Source organism: Ursus americanus, chromosome 5 (genome assembly GCF_024610735.1).
Source record: "Ursus americanus isolate L20-20 chromosome 5, mUrsAme1.1.p, whole genome shotgun sequence".
NCBI classification, from domain to species: Eukaryota; Metazoa; Chordata; class Mammalia; order Carnivora; family Ursidae; genus Ursus; species Ursus americanus.
Window position 1 is genome coordinate 46,269,324 of NC_142131.1, and position 14,459 is coordinate 46,283,782.

Below are 14,459 nucleotides of genomic sequence, written 5' to 3' on the forward strand. Positions count from 1 at the left end.
ATTGTAACAAACAGGGATTAATTCTCTAATCAGGAATATACAATAAATGTCAGTGATGAAAAAGTCAATGGGCTAGGCTCAGGGCACACGCTGAATGAACAGTGGTTGATGTAACCTACTCTTACAGTGAGTATTCTGACTGCCATATTGGACAAGGGGTGCATGTGACTATCATTGCTCTTTCCAGAAGGCCTACGTATTTAAGAGGCATTGTGATTCACCAAAGTAAATGAGGCACATCCTCTAAATGTGTAACTTGGGTGAAAATAATTTTCACAGTTCCCTGTTAATATTGTTTTGTGTGTTTCACCAAAAATACAACCTCCGACTGGTCTTTGAGTTAAAAGTTAACGTTATAATCTAGAATACGGGAGAGCACAATGTCTGGAACAAAACAGATGCTTCCTCAGGGATTCACACATCTATCCCTCCAAGCTGGACTAGAAACCGCAGATACGATAATCATACAGAAACGGGGTTACAATGCTGGGAAAACTGGGCATGTGTCTGTCTCTCCCAAGTATGAAGAAACATTGTTCTTGAAGGATACGACGTTAGCATCCGGACTTGCCACGTGGGAAGAAAAAAAAAATCCAGCCACCGCATCCATTCGTTTCAAACCCACATAGCTCGACTCTCAGAGAGCAATGCTGCCTCTCAACAGGGCACCCTGACCTGCTACCTGCTAAGAGCTTCTGCTCCCTGCAGGCCCTCGGTGCCTTTTCTCATAAATTCGAAGAAACAGAGGACTAGGCAGCCCTCCACAGCTGCTCTGTTTTGATCTGCACCCTGTGATTTGACATTAAAGCAGGTGCATTACACACTGCGCCCTTCCACCTTTCCCTTTGTTGTTTTTCAATAGGACCAGCTTTGCTTTACATTTGGGACTCGGGGTTCTTTTATCACAGTCTGAAGATACTAATGGCTGCCTCTCTGTTTTCTGTGTGGTAGAGAAAGAAAAGACAGCATGGCTCTCCCCTGTTTAACAGAGAAGCCTGAGGTTATTGTAACAAAGGATGCCCCAGAGGCATAAAAAGACCTTTCTGCAGGCTGCAGCCTCGTCATTCAAAAAAATAAAAGCAACGACGACAAACAGAGATGTATGAGCTTTAGCTTTCATGTGGTGGGGAAAACGCACTGTATACAGTGAGGCTCCTTCACGCGCACGGCTTTGCAAATGAGCTCAAGAGAACTGCTGTAGGAGAATTCAACTATCATAATCTAAGCATTTGTAGGAGTTCCTCCCCACCGGGAGATACTGCTCCCCAAACAATGGTATATCGATGTAAGCACTGTGACGAGAAATCTCGCTTAGGGAATGGATTTGCACAACATTAAAAGAAAAAGACCTATTTTTACCTGTGGACACAAGCAGTACAGGCGAACTGCTCTTCAAAGAGGCGTCCCTGACCATCCAATGTAAATACCTCTTCACGCCCTAGGCCAGCACACTCAAATCTGTGCGCAGGACTTACTATATGGTCTGAAAACGTTTATATTTTGTTTACGGTTTTATGTTCAGCCTCTCCTCTCCACATTCTATGCAAGCAGGGAACTTAGAGCGATGCCCAGCACTTAGAAAGCACTTGTTAAATCCTGGCTGTGGAAGAGCAGGACAGACAACTACAGTATTTCAGTGTAGTTATAGTCTAGTAACAGGAGACTTTTTTTTTAAGCTTCCACTATTCATTTGTCTTAGACTTACTACTTCATTTGAAATACATGTTCGCACCAGGAATGGGAGGTAGAAGGAAAGCTGAACTTTTTTAAAAAGATTTATTTGCGAGAGAGAGAGCTCGTGAGAGCACAGGGGGAGGGAAGGTGCAGAGGGAGAGAGACACACACTCAAGCAGACTCCCCATTGAGTGGGGAGCCTGACACGGGGCTCCATCTCACAACCCTGAGATCATGACCCGAGCTGAAATCAAGAGTCGGACGCTTAACCAACTGAGCCACCCAGGCCCCCCGAAAGCTGAACTTTTGAACAGCTTATTAGTCACTACTTAAGTACAAAGCCACCACATTCCCTCACTCATCGGGCCCGCCTGCTTTCTGAGACCTTCTCGGCGCTCCCAGCAAGGCTGCCAGATAACCAAACCTGCCCTCTCCAGACAATTGAAACTTGTGCTCTCTGTGAGAAACTAAGTCAACTGTCACTTTCTCATGTAATCACCTCCCAAGAAGTGGCTGGTTCATAGAAATTAAACACAGTCTGCGGTCATCACACTCCAAATGGCTTCACACTTCCTTTAGCCTCGAAGCCTTACTTCTTTTCCCCACTCCCAATGCCAGCTCAGCTTGTCCCTCCTGGCACACACCTGGGGCAGGGAAGTCTGCGGCCTTGCTAAACTACACCACAGAGCCTCCAAGGTTCATCGAAACAAAGTTCAACCAGCTCTGACTCTGGGTTCCTCTATCTTCTGGGGACTCTACCCCCTCAGCTTTACTCTCCTTTCTAAGCAGTGACCCAAGGGTAGACTCACAGCCTTTTCTTCGTTCTCTCTTAGCAGTGAATAAACACAGAACAGCACAGGGATCAAGGTCCAGGCTAGAATCCCAGATTTGGGTTTCAGTCCCACTTTTCCACTTACTAGCTCTGTATCTTCAAGCAAGCTCCTTGTCCTTGCTAAAGATCCTCTCATTTGTAAAATGGGGACAATAACTGTACCTATCTCATACGGTTGAGGCGATGATGAAATGCTACAATAAATAAAAATGCACCGTAACAAAGTGTAAGAGGTCAATGACTGCTAGCAATAACAAGGCCCTATGTGACCTGGCCCCATGACCTCTCTGACATCATCGGCTGCTCTCCTTTTCATTCCTACTCCAGCCGCACTGGCCTCCTTGCTCTTCCTCCACACGGCAGACCTGCTCATGCCTCAAGGCCTTTGCGCTGCTGTTTTCTCTGGCTACGAGGCTTTCCCCCTAGATGCGCACGGGGCCAGCTCCCCCACCTCCTCAAGTTCTCTGCCCAAATCTTCCCAGTGAGCTTTATCTAACCAACATATTAAATAACGCAACCTGCCTGTGGCACTCCCAGCGTCCCAGTCCCTCTATCGTCTGTCTCTCCCTGCATTGCCACACGCACAGAAGCTCTACGAAGACAGGGCTGTTTGTCTCTTCTGTTCACTGATAAAATCCAACTTCTAAAACAACAGTGTCACTTATGAAGTGACACAACTTTGCTCCTACAATGCCCAGACCCTGTTCTATGCTACCCATTCTTGCTGATGTCCACATGTAAGAGCGATCACCATTTTTCAGGACTCACCTGGGTTCCCTGTTTTTTTTTTTTATAATGATTTTTTATTGTATTATGTTAGTCACCATGCAGTACATCCCTGGTTTCCGATGCAAGGCTCGATGATTCGTTAGTTGTGTATAACACCCAGTGCACCATGCAATACGTGCCCTCCTTACTACCCATCACCGGCCTATCCCATTACCCCACCCCCCTCCCCGGGTTCCCTGTTTTCTAACTTTCAGGCCATCTGCATATGAAAAATGCTATTTTTAAAAGAGGTAACACATACATAGAGTTCAAAATTCAAAAGGTCAATGAAAGTACATTAGGAAGTCCCTCCCTCTCTATTTCTGTCTCCCACATCTTCTTCCCAAAGGCAACCTGTGTTACCAGTTTCTTGCCTATCTTTCCAGGGAGATTGTATGCATATATAAGGATATATGTATATATTCTTTTTTTTTTTAACACAGTGACAACGTATTTGACATAGTGCTTTGCACCTTATTTGACACTATTTCGAAAATCCTTCTATATAGTCCATAAACATCTGCCTCATTCTTTTTAGTGGCCACATAATATTCTGCGTTTTAGATGTCCCTTATTGAAGACAATCAATGCTTTGCTTTTAAAATGGATAGTGTGATAAATACTTTTTTATGAAGTAATTTTGCATTCATATAGAATAATTATCCAGGAATAAAAATGCTGAGTTAAAGATTACATTCATTTATGGGGCGCCTGGGTGGCTCAGTTGTTAAGTGTCTGCCTTCAGCTCAGGGCACGATCCTGGGATCCTGGGATCGAGCCCCGCATCAGGCTCCTCCGCTGTGAGCCTGCTTCTTCCTCTCCCACTCCCCCTGCTTGTGTTCCCTCTCTCGCTGGCTGTCTCTCTGTCAAATAAATAAATAAAATCTTAAAAAAAAAAAAAAGATTACATTCATTTTAAATGTTTACAGATCTTGCCAAATTATTTTCCAAAATGGCCGTATCAACTTACACTGTCACCAAAAACTATGAGGCTTATTTCCCTGCATCCTCTTATCAAAAGTATAGACTTTTATCAACCAGATTACATACAAGATGATATCTCATGATAGTTCTAGTTTGCATTTTTCTTGTTTTGAGTGAATTATTAGGAGGACTGTTCCCTCCTGATACCTCTGATCTACACGGGCAATTCTACCATCTAAAAGGAAAGCAGCAGAGAGAGCATCAGGCTATCATCACGGTTTGAAGAAATTCTTTCAAGGCCCGCTGAAACAAGTCATTTATTCTCCCATCTTTCAAAAAAGCTGGGGACCAGACTGGCCGCAAGCATAGTGCTACTGTGCTTACTACTCTTTGACTTCTTCTCAGTGTCCAATTCTGATCATATGTTTGTCGATCAGCAAATTACAGCAGGTGCTATTTTAACCACACTGGGTAGCCATACTTTAGCTAGAGAAAAACGGAACTAGCCCAGCAGCTAACTCATACTGAGCGCTCTATGCACACACTATATGCCTATTTAATCCTCACAATGATTCTATAGGAGGCTCTTTTTACCCCATTTTTTAACAGCTAGGGAAATGGAGGAATAAAAAGGTGGAGTGACTTGCCCAAGTTTGCAGAGCGTGTGTGCCGCAGCGCTGGGATGCAGATCCAGGAGGCGACTGCAGAGCTGAAGCTCGTCATCACCACACGGTACCACCTGTGCCACGCAGACTGCCACTGGTGGGTGTGAGTCAGGAGAAAAAGCACATGTATGCACGAGGGAAGAAGCGATGCACTTGAGTGTGTGCACTGAACTCCTGGTGAACTGGCAAGTGGCCAAGCAGCAGAAAGGTAGGTAACCAGGAGATGGCCTTTTCCCCAGGTGCCGATTCTAGTGGATATCTAGATGTGCAAGTCAAATGTCTGGCTTTAAAAACTGTGTTGAAAATTCCTGCTCTTGGGGTGCCTGGGTGGCTCAGTCGGTTAAGCGTCTGCCTTCAGCTTAGGTCATGACCTCTGGGTCCTGGGATCGAGCCCCGCATGGCATTGCGCTCCCTGCTCAGCAGGGAGTGTGCCTCTCCGTCTATCCACTTGCACTGTCTCTCTCAAATAAATAAAATCAGAAAGAAAGAAAGAAAGAAAGAAAGAAAGAAAGAAAGAAAGAAAGAAAGAAAGAAAGAAAGAAAAAGAAAAATTCCTGCTCTTTACTAAATACCAGAAAAACTAGTCTGACTTTAAGTACCTTAAATACGAGAGGGAAGAAAAGATGGCGGAGGAGTAGGGGACCCCTTTTTCAGCTGGTCCCCTGAGTCGAGCTGGATAGGTACCAGACCAGCCTGAACACCCATGGAATCAGCATGAGACGCAGGAAGATACATCTGGATCTCTACAAATGAACATCTCCAGCGCTGAGTATTGAGGTACGAAGCGGGGAGCCATGAATCCGCACACAGATATTGGAAGATAAACGGAAGGGGGAGGGAGCCTCCACGCTCGGGGGCTGGGATGCAGTAGCCACCTACACTGGGGAGCGGGCCAGACTCCTGGACCGACACCCTTGAGAAAGCAGACTGATACCAGGAGCCCGGGAGAGTGTGCGACCAGACTGAAAACCGGCGCTCTAGATCACGCACGAACCACACTGAAACAGGGAGCTCAGGAGCGCTCGTGGGAACCAGGGGTGGCTGGCGGTCTTAGAAGCACAAAGGACAGAGATGTGCTGGCCCTGGAAGTGAGGGCTGGGACACCGGCTGTGGGGCACACAACCCGGGTCGCTGCAGGGTTTTTGGTAGCACCGACAGAAACAGAATTAAAGTGGCCAAGAGAGCTCAGTGGAGAGCGGACTGCGATCTCTCTGTTCTGAGACAGAGGCTAGGATACGGCCACTGCTGCTCTGACTCTCAGAAGAGGCACAGAAAACTGCCAGGGAAAGCTGACGAGAACAAAAGCCCGGAAATACCGGCTCACATTGTGCCCATCCCCATCCCCCTCGCAGGGGACAGGGCGACTCTACCCAAACAGGGTTGCCCGAGTGTCAGCGCAGTAAGCCCCTCCCCCAGAAGGCAGGCTGAAGAATCAAGAAGCCCACATCCCTAAGGTCCCTACAAAACAAGTGCACACTGCCTGGGTCCTGGTCAATAATTTGGGCTCTGGGCAACCCCACAACCTCTCCTCATCAAAAAGACGAGGAGGAGAAATCCACCCCCCCCAGGCAAAGAAAAGATAATGAGTCTGTGGCCTCTGCCACAGAACTGATGGATATGGATATAACCAAATTGTCAGAAATGGAGTTCAGAGCAACAATGGTCAAGATGATGTGTAGACTTGAAAAAAATATTAACGCAAATATTAACGAGAATATAGAATCTCTAAGAGCGGAAATGAGAGTGAATCCGGCAGAAATTAAAAATGCTATGAATCAAATGCAGTCAAAACTAGATGCTCTGACGGCCAGGGTAAGTGAGGCAGAAGAACGAATTAGTGAATTGGAGGATGGGATGGTAGAAGAGAAAGTTAAAACAGAAACTTGAATCAAAAAAATCCAATCTCAAGAATGTAGATTACGGGAGATTACTGACTCAATGAAACGTTCCAATGTCAGATTCATCGGCATCCCCGAGGGGGTGGAGAAAGAGAGAGGTCTAGAAGAGATATTTGAACAAATTGTAGCTGAAAACTTCACTAATCTGGCAAAGGAACAAGCATTTGTGTCCAAGAGGCAGAGACGACCCCTCCCAACGTCAACCACTGCAAACCTACACTAAATCACGTCATAGTGCAATTCGCAAATATTAGATCCAAGGATACAGTATTGAAAGCGGCCAGGGCGAACAGATTCCTTACGTACAGAGGTAAAAATATCAGAATAATGTCAGACCTGTCTACACAGACCTGACAAGATAGGAAGGGTTGGCAGGGTATTTTCAAAGCTCTATCTGAGAAGAACATGCAGCCAAGGATCCTTTATCCAGCGAGGCTGTCATTCAGAATCGATGGAGAGATAAGGACCTTCCAGGATTGGCAGAAACGGACCAAATTCGTAACCACCAAACCAGCCCTACAGGATATATTAAGTCGTTCTATAAAGTAAAAAGGCCCCAAGAGTGATACAGAACAGAAATTTACAATCTACAGAAACAAAGACTTCACAGGCAACATGATTAAAATGTCATGATTAAAATCATCTCTCTCAAAAATCACTCTCAATGTGAATGGCCTAAATGCTCCCATAAAAGCCACAGCGTTGCAGATTGGATAAAAAGACATGACCCATCCATTTGCTGTCTACAAGAGACTCATCTTGAACCTAAAGATACATCCAGACTGAAAGTGAAGGGATGGAAAACCATTTTTCATGCCAATGGACCTCAAAAGAAAGCTGGGGTAGCAATTCTCATATTAGACAGATTAGATTTTAAACTAAAGACTGTAGTTAGAGATACAGAAGGGCACTATATTATTCTTAAAGGGTGTATCCAACAAGTGGATATGACAATTATAAATATCTATGCCCCCAACAGGGGAGCAGCAAGATACACAAGCCAACTCTTAACCAGAATAAAGAGACATATAGATAATAATACGTTAATAGTAGGGGACCTCAACACTCCTCTATCAGCAATAGACAGATCACCTAAGCAGAAAATCAACAAAGAAACAAGAGCTTTGAATGACATACTGAACCAGATGGACCTCATAGATATACACAGAACACTACACCCCAGAACAACAGAATACTCATTCTTTTCGAATGCACATGGAACTTTCTACAGAATAGACCATATACTGGGTCACAAAACAGGTCTCAACTGATACCAAAAGACTGAAATTATTCCCTGCAAATTCTCAGACCACAATGCTTTGAAACTGGAACTCAATCACAAGCAAAAATTTGGAAGAAACTCAAACACTTGGAAACTAAGAACCATCCTGCTCAAGAATGATTGGGTAAACCAGGAAATTAAAAATAAATTTAAACAATTTATGGAGACCAATGAGAATGAAAACACAACGGTCCAAAACCTATGGGACATTGCAAAGGCGGTCCTAAGGGGAAAATACATAGCCATCCAAGCCTCACTCAAAGAAAAATCTAAAATGTAGTTTTTATACTCTCACCTCAAGAAGCTAGAGCTGGAACAGAAGAACAGGCCTAACCCATGCACAAGAAAGCAGGTGATCAAGATTAGAGCAGAGATCAATGAATTAGAAACCAGGAGCACAGAAGAGCAGATCAACAGAACTAGAAGCTGGTTCCTTGAAAGAATAAATAAGATCGATCAGCCACTGGCTGGACTTATTCAAAAGAATAAAGGACCCAAATTAATAAAATTATGAGTGAAAGGAGAGAGGTCACAACCAACACCAATGAAATAGGAAGGATCATTAGAAACTTTTATCAACAGCTTTATGCCAATAAATTAAACAACCTGGAAGAAATGGATGCCTTCCTGGAAACCTATAAACTACCAAGACTGAAACAGGAAGAAAGTGATTATTTAAACAGACCGATTAATTATGAAGAGATTGAAGCAATGATCAGAAACCTCCCCAAAAACAAGAGTCCAGGGCCTGATGGATTCCCCGGGGAATTCTACCTAATATTCAAAGAAGAAATAATACCTATTCTCCGGAAGTGTTTCAAAAAATAGAAACAGAAGGAAAACTACCAAACTCATTCTATGAGGCCAATATCACCTTGATCCCCAAACCAGGAAAAGACCCCATCAAAAAGGAGAATTACAGACTGATTTCCCTCATGAATATGGACGCCAAAATTCTCAACAAGATCCTAGCTAATAGGATCCAACAGTACATTAAAAGGATTATCCATCATGACCAAGTGGGACTCATCCCTGGGATGCAAGCGTGGTTCAACATTCACAAATCAATCAGTGTGATAGATCATATCAACAAGAGTCAAGAACCATATGATCCTCTCAATTGATGCAGAAAAAGCATTTGACAAAATACAGCATCCTTTCCTGATTAAAACACTTCAGAATGTAGGGATAGAGGGTACATTCCTCAATTTCATAAAAACCATCTATGAAAAGCCTACAGAGAATATCATTCTCAATGGGGAAAAGCTGGAAGCCTTTCCCTTAAGATCAGGAACACGACAAGGATGCCCATTCTCGCCACTATTATTCAACATAGTACTAGAAGTCCTTGCAACAGCAATCAGACAACAAAAAGGGATAAAAGGTATCCAAATTGGCAAAGAAGAAGTCAAACTGTCTCTCTTCGCAGATGACATGATACTCTATATGCAAAACCCAAAAGAATCCACGCCCAAACTATTAGAAGTTATAGACCAATTCAGTAATGTGGCGGGATACAAAATCAATGCTCAGAAATCAGTTGCATTTTTTTAAATTTTTTTTTAAGGTTTTATTTATTTGACAGAGAGAGAGACAGCCAGCGAGAGAGGGAACACAAGCAGGGGGAGTGGGAGAGGAAGAAGCAGGCTCATAGCGGAGGAGCCTGATGTGGGGCTCGATCCCATAACGCCAGGATCACGCCCTGAGCCGAAGGCAGACGCTTAACCGCTGTGCCACCCAGGCGCCCCCAGTTGCATTTCTATACACAAACAATGAGACTGAAGAAAGAGAAATTAGGGAATCCATTCCATTTACAATAGCACCAAAAATCATAGGTTATCTCGGAATCAACTTAACCAGAGACGTAAAGGATCTATATTCTAGAAACTACAAATCACTCTCGAAAGACATTGAAGAAGACACAAAAAGATGGAAAAATATTCCATGCTCATGGATTGAAAGAATTAACATAGTTAAAATGTCTATGCTATCCAGAGCAATCTACACTTTCAATGCCATCCCGATCAAAATACCGATGACATTTTTCAAAGAACTGGAACAAACAGCCCTTAAATTTGTGTGGAACCAGAAAAGGCCCCGAATCTCCAAGGAATTGTTGAAAAGGAAAGACAAAGCTGGGGGCATCACAATGCCAGATTTCAAGCTATACTACAAAGCTGTGACCACAAAGACAGCATGGTACTGGCACAAAAACAGACACATAGACCAATGGAACAAAACAGAGAACCCAGAAATGGACCCTCGGCTCTTTGGGCAACTAATCTTTGACAAAGCAGGAAAAAACATCCAGTGGAAAAAAGACAGTCTCTTCAATAAATGGTGCTGGGAAAATTGGACAGCTACATGCAAAAGAATGAAACTTGACCACTCTCTCACACCATATACAAAGATAAACTCCAAATGGATGAAAGACCTCGATGTGAGACAGGAATCCATCAAAATCCTAGAGGAGAACATAGGTTGCAACCTCTTTGACATCAGCCACAGCAACTTTTTTCATGACACATCTCCAAAGGCAAGAGAAACAAAAGAAAAAATGAACTGGTGGGACTTCATCAAGATAAAAACCTTCTGCACAGCCAAGGAAACAGTCAAAAAAACTAAGAGGCAGCCCACGGAATGGGAGAAGATATTTGCAAATGACACTACAGATAAAAGACTGGTATCCAAGATCTACAAAGAACTTCTCAAACTCAATACACGGGAAACAAATAAATCAAAAAATGGGCAGAAGATATGAACAGACACTTTTCCAATGAAGACATACAAATGGCTAACAGACACATGAAAAAATGTTCAAAATCATTAGCCATCAGGGAAATTCAAATCAAAACCACACTAAGATATCACCTTACGCCAGTTAGAATGGCAAAAATGGACAAGGCAGGAAACGACAAATGCTGGAGAGGATTTGGAGAAAGGGGATCCCTCTTACACTGTTGGTGGGAATGCAAGTTGGTACAGCCACTTTGGAAAACAGTGTGGAGATCCCTTAAAAAGTTAAAAATTGAGCTACCCTATGATCTAGCAATTGCACTACCGGGTATTTACCCCAAAGATACAGACGTAGTGAAGAGAAGGGCCATATGCACCCCAATGTTAATAGCAGCATTGTCCACAATAGCTAAATCGTGGAAGGAACTGAGATGCCCTTCAACAGATGACTGGATTAAGAAGATGTGGTCCATATATACAATGGAATATCACTCAGCCATCAAAAAGAACGATTTCACAACATTTGCTGCAACATGGATGGGACTGGAGGAGATTATGCTAAGTGAAATAAGTCAAGCAGAGAAAGACAATTATCATATGGTTTCACTCATTTGTGGAACAGAAGAAATAGGAAGATCAGTAGGAGAAGAAAGGGAAGAATGAAGGGGGGGTAAACAGAAGGGGGAATGAACCATGAGAGACTGTGGACTCTGGGAAACAAACTGAGGGCTTCAGAGGGGAGGGGGGTGGGGGGATTGGGATAGGCCGGTGATGGGTATTAAGGAGGGCACGTATTGCATGGTGCACTGGGTGTTACATGCAAGTAATGAATCATGGAACACTGCATCAAGAACTGGGGATGTACTGTATGTATGTGACTAACATAACATAATAAAAAAATTATTATAAAAAGGCTTTTAATTAAAATTTTAACTTTAAAAATAAATACAGAGATAGGAAGAAAAAGTACCTTAAATACTTCTCAGTTTGGGCACCTAAATACATTAATAGAAAATAGTCTTAAGTAAATATAGTTTTAGAGGCAAATATAAATTTCAGTGCCTTAAAATCAAAGTGAGCTTAGGGATCATTTGAGGTACTAACAAAGCTGTCCGCCTCTAGGTACCAAGTCCAACCCATTACTCTGCTAAATAAGGTAATATTAGGAAATGTATTCTTCCTACCTCGATTACAGTCCAAGAGTTGGGCCAGGGTGATGATGGGGTATTTTGACTGAAGCTCGAGTACCAGACTGGAAAAAAACAAAACATACCAAGATAACTTCAGTTCCATTATCCATCCCACAGACTTCAAAAACCACACCTGAAAATAAACAGGGTCAAATCGTGGTTAAGCAGCTTTCATTATAGAAGCCTGGGTTTAATTAGGTTCTACACCTTTAAAGTATTTTAGATTTACCTAGTGCCTTAAAGGTGCTTCGCACCCAGGTCTCAGATTAGAAAAGAGAAATTAATTTTAAAAACCCTTCATAGGGAAAATAAGGCAGCCTTAACTTGCCCTGTATTTTTCATACCACAAATAATGCACCTTAATGGCCTCTAGTCTTGTCCCCTACAATCCATTTTCACACGTCAGCCAGAATAATCTTTTAAAACAAAAGACAGATTCTATTTTGGTAAGGCTTCCTCAGTGGCTTACGGTGAAGTCTAAACATTTAACATACCTACAAGGCACTGCAATGTCCCATGCAATATTTGAGACATACTCATGCTAAAATTTATCTGACATTTGTTTTACTCGGTGTCCTGTATTTTATTAAGGAGATCCTCTATCATTTTTTAAATGTGTCACCTAGTTCTTCACTTCCCCCACTAGAATGTCAGCTCTGTGAGGGAAGGACCCATGCAGTTTTGGTTTTTTTTTTTTCTAAGTAAGCTATACAGCCCACCTGGATCAAGAGTCTCGTGGTCCTCTGACCGAGCCAGCCAGGAGCCCCAGGACCCATGCAGCCTTGATCACGGTCTTGGACCTGGCATGGCAGGCGTATCCACAAATACTGAGAAGTAGGCCCATCAGTACAAAGCTCAGGCACCCCCTATTGGGAATTAACTCTAACTACAGACACTAGCTTCACATCCACAGGTAGATAAACAATCTTCCTGCTTTTTCAGAGTATCTCCAGGGTGATAATATTGACTTCCCAACAAAGGCTTTAGGGTAACCCCCCTGTTTTATATTTTAAAAGGATTTTGAGCTTTCAGCATATTTCTCTTGGTCCTCAAGGCAAGGATTAATAACCACTTTTAACAAATGAGGAAAGAGACACTGAGAAGGTAAAGAGCTAGCCCATGATGACCAATAAATGGGAGTGACAATTCTGACCCTGGAAGTTGACTTTGTGCTCTTTTCACTGTACCACATGGCCATCTGGGCTGATGAGAAGAATCAGAATTCCTGGGTCCTTCCTCCTCAGCCAAAAAGCTTCTCACGGAAAAAGCCTGACACCTGACCCCTCTCCACAGATTTCACTGCTCACCCCATAATGGTTCCTCAACAATAGCTTGAGAGGAGACAGCAAGTCCTGGCACCTGTATTTTGAAGGACAGGTGGTTCTTAGCTAATCTCTCAAGTGACAAATTAAACTATTTAGGTCTAGAGACTAAAGACCTTGCTCAGAATTACAGGGAAATAGGAGTAAAACTGACCAGAACCCCAAATCCATCTCTTTTCTCTTTCCTGCATCTCTAAGAGACCACACCCAACTAAAGTTCTGGGGACAGGGATTTCAATTTGACGACATACCTTTGTCAGCTTTCTTCTCAAATAAGGTGGGAATGGCTGAATCTGCTCCGGGGACATCTAAGAACCTCACTTCTTGAAGTGCCTCTGGAAAGTTCATCAGGCTGAGGGTCTGCGGGTTTCCTGCCAGCTGAGACCTCCCTGGAAGGCTGCCTAGATACTACTTGTGCCCCTTAGGAAGATTCACTCAGGCTTAGGCCTCCAGCTTCTACCAGGCCAGGAGGCTAGGTTTTAAACCAGCAGTGCGCTGAGGAAAACTGCCAAGTCCGGCCCACTCTCTCCTGCCTGGGCGCGCCCCCACGCTCCCTCCAGCTCTGCTTTTGTGAGCTTCCGGAGGAGCAGAAACGGAGAGCAGGGAGTAACTAAGGAAGGGTGAGCCGCCCGCGGCAGAGGATTAGGAGCTAATGCCCTAAAACAGAAGAGGCCGTGTGAGCAATTCGATCACGCTAGCAATGCAACGCTCAACCATGCTCTGTCCCTAACCGCTCCGCTTACTTGGTTTCGTGTGGCAAGTGTGGAGCAAGTGTCACAGGAGCTCGGACCTGTGTGAGGTTCGCGCGCAGTCTTGGGTTTTGAGCGCGAGTGCCGGCCTGGGAGGCTGGACTAGCTCCCAGATACGCAGCGCTGAAGAACCTGTGGAGGCTCTGCTCCCCGAGACCAGCGCAAGGAGGGATACTGGATCCCTTTAGGGTCCTGCCTAAAACAAAAATGACAAAAGCAATGAATTAGAATTACTGCTTGCACGGGTCACTGAGGAAAACTGTACTGACAGAATTCTAGTTGGAGCCCTGAAAGGTCGGAAATGGATATCTACCAAATTACCGACCTGGATTATAGCCGGCCTGAAGGGTGATCGCACTTACAAGACTATCTGGACCCGGACGGGGAGCTGGCGGCCGGGAGAATCTTTTTTTCCGCGG

At 43.9% G+C, this 14,459-nt stretch overlaps 1 long non-coding RNA gene across 1 annotated transcript in view; it reads right to left on the reverse strand.

Moving 5' to 3' along the window:
• Positions 1-14,230, reverse strand: part of LOC148110091 (uncharacterized) — a 33,169-nt gene extending 18,939 nt beyond the window's left edge. Inside the window, exons 1-2 of the long non-coding RNA XR_015724524.1 lie at positions 14,035-14,230; positions 11,964-12,031 (exon numbers count right to left, since the gene is read on the reverse strand). This is a non-coding gene — a long non-coding RNA (uncharacterized LOC148110091). The remainder of the gene's footprint in view (positions 1-11,963; positions 12,032-14,034) is intronic.
• Positions 14,231-14,459: the final 229 nt, after the last annotated feature.